The sequence below is a fragment of the Schistocerca nitens genome, chromosome 7 (genome assembly GCF_023898315.1).
Source record: "Schistocerca nitens isolate TAMUIC-IGC-003100 chromosome 7, iqSchNite1.1, whole genome shotgun sequence".
Classification (NCBI taxonomy): domain Eukaryota; kingdom Metazoa; phylum Arthropoda; class Insecta; order Orthoptera; family Acrididae; genus Schistocerca; species Schistocerca nitens.
In genome coordinates this window covers 264,888,617-264,891,736 of record NC_064620.1, presented here as the reverse complement: position 1 = coordinate 264,891,736, position 3,120 = coordinate 264,888,617, and the positions used below count along the sequence as shown (strand labels likewise).

General features: G+C 44.9%; 1 pseudogene; it reads left to right on the top strand.

Moving 5' to 3' along the window:
• The first annotated feature begins 2,792 nt into the window (after window positions 1-2,792).
• Window positions 2,793-2,909, top strand: LOC126196018 (5S ribosomal RNA; annotated as a pseudogene).
• The last annotated feature ends 211 nt before the right edge of the window (window positions 2,910-3,120 follow it).

Genomic DNA, 3,120 nt, shown 5'->3' with positions numbered 1-3,120 from the left:
AGACTGGTTCTTCTACCACGACGACGCACCTGCACACACAGCCATCTCCGTTACACAGTTTTTGGCAAAAAATGGCATGGTTCCACCGCTCCACGCGCGTTATTCCCCTGGCCTGGCTCCGTGCGACTTTTTCTTATTTCCACGCATGAAAAGGGGCATCAAAGGATACAGATTTGACAACATTGAAGAAATCAAGAAAAAACGAGGTAGGAGCTGTCAGCCATTTCTAAAGATGACTACAAAAAATGTTTCGAACAGTGGACGACGACGCACCTGCACACACAGCCATCTCCGTTACACAGTTTTTGGCAAAAAATGGCATGGTTCCACCGCTCCACGCGCGTTATTCGCCTGGCCTGGCTCCGTGCGACTTTTTCTTATTTCCACGCATGAAAAGGGGCATCAAAGGATACAGATTTGACAACATTGAAGAAATCAAGAAAAAACGAGGGAGGAGCTGTCAGCCATTTCTAAAGATGACTACAAAAAATGTTTCGAACAGTGGACGACGACGCACCTGCACACACAGCCATCTCCGTTACACAGTTTTTGGCAAAAAATGGCATGGTTCCACCGCTCCACGCGCGTTATTCGCCTGGCCTGGCTCCGTGCGACTTTTTCTTATTTCCACGCATGAAAAGGGGCATCAAAGGATACCGATTTGACAACATTGAAGAAATCAAGAAAAAACGAGGTAGGAGCTGTCAGCCATTTCTAAAGATGACTACAAAAAATGTTTCGAACAGTGGAAGCACGGTGGAAGAACTGTATTAATTGCAGTGGAGAATATTTTGAAGGGGATAAGGTTGTTTTGAAAATAATTTGACAATACATAGCTTTTAAAAATATAATTTCATTTCTTTTGGTAACCCTCGTATGTTCCTCCAAGAACCGACGGGATATTCCATAAATAGCGTTAGATACACTTCTGATCCGTCACTTAGCAAATAACATACGAGCTTATGGAATATCGGTCCACCTTAGTGACTGGATTAAACAATTCCTAGCAGAAAGAGTACAGCACATTCGTAAAGAATATATCACGTTCTTAACGGGACGAAAGAATCAGACGTAAGAGTAACGTTAGCAGTAACTATGGGGAGTGTTATAGGGCCTCCCCAGTTGGCGCAACACGTTGCTGCCCATCAAAACTGCAACACCAGGTGGCAGCGTCAGCACAGACAGGGGGCCAACAGTGGGAATCCCAATGACAAAACTGTCCGTGGAGCGGCACCGTCTTCTGAGACGAGAGCCGGTCTCCGTTTAGCAATACGATGGATGTGTAAGTGTGCTGGAGGCTTTAAGCAGAACGAAAGTTGTCAGATCGTATTTGTCATCGTCGTACAAGCCTTGCTACTGGAGTGATTGTAAGGGGTACTTACAGAGCTACTATAAATGACTCATTCGTCTTCAAAGCTCCATATTTTCCAAAGTATTACAATACAAATATATGTGACGCATGGATAAACCCGTAAATTCACCAAGTTCCCTTTTACCCCTCTGGTGACACGACACACATCCAAGCGGTAGTCAGTTTCGTTCCATACCCTATATAGCAACGTTCTGTCAGTGCTCATAGCAGCAACGTTGATGAGTTCTCTGAGTTGTTCCAGTGTTCCTGACGCAGGGAGTACGCAAACACGATCCTTAAAGTACCCTGAAAAGAAAAAAATCACGACGCCTTAGTAAAGCGACATGAGTGGCAAGGGAACAGAACTCCATCATCTTCACCCCTATGCTCAACCCGGCGGTGCGGAAGTTCGTCGTTCAGGTAGTAACGAAGATCTATGTCTTGTTGGAAAATGAATTTTCGGAATCAGCAGTCATTCGTGAACGTTTTCACAACTGCAACGTATCAAGATAAGAGATATCCATCATAATCTTCTAACAGAAGAAAAATTGGCCAGGTGCGAATGGGACTCGTGCACTGAGGGTTCATACAAACTTATTTGTGTATATAGAAAATTCAGCCATTCCAGGAATTACAATTACAAAGAACCCAAATTGGAACGATCACATAGATAATATTTTGGGTAGGGCAAACCCAAAGACTGCGATTTATTGGCAGAACACTTAGAAGGTGCAACAGGTCTACTAAAGAGACTGTTTACACCACTCTTGTTCTCCATATTCTGGAGTACTGCTGTGCGGTGTGCGATCCGCATCAGGTGTGACTGACGGTTGACATCGAAAAAGTTCAAAGCAGGATGGCTCGTTTTGTACTATCGCGAAATAGGTGAGATAGTGCCACACATATGATACGTGGATTGAAGCGGCAATCATTAAAACAAAGGCGTTTTCGTTGAGACGGGATCTTCTCAGGAAATTTCAGTCACCAGTTTTCTCCTCCGATTGCGAAAACATTCTGTTTGCACCCACCTACATAGGGAGAAATGATCATCACCATAAAATAAGAGAAATCAGGGCTCGCACAGAAAAATTTAAGTGCTCCTTTTTCCCGCGCGAGAGTGGAAAGATAGAGAGACAGCTTGAAGGCGGTTCACTGAACCCTCTGCCGGGCACTTTATTGTGAAGAGCAGAGTAATCACGTAGATGTAGGTGAATCGAGGATCTCTACGATATTTACCTGTTATCGACAGTCATACTGGCAAGATACCTGTCCCAGGGTTTTTAGAAAATGTTTTAATTTCAAGTTTGAAGTTGTACAACAAATGACAGATATTTTCTTCATGTGATATAATTAATAATTAACAATTTCCTGATTCTTTTCCTTTACTTGTATTGTGAAACCTTTTTTATTGCCAAATTTCATGATTCTAGAGAATGGGAAGGGCAACGGCCTTGCCACAGTGGATACACCGGTTCCCGTGCGATCACCGAAGTTAAGCACTGTCGGGTGTGGCCGGCACTTGGATGGGTGACCATCCGGCCGCCATGCGCTGTTGCCATTTTTCGGGGTGCACTCAGCCTCGTGATGCCAATTGAGGAGCTACTCGACCGAATAGTAGCGGCTCCGGTCAAAGAAAACCGTCATAACGACCGGGAGAGCGGTGTGCTGACCCCATGCCCCTCCTATCCGCATCCTCACCTGAGGATGATACGGCGGTCGGATGGTCCCGATGGGTCGCTTGCGGCCTGTAGACGGAGTTAGTTTTTAGA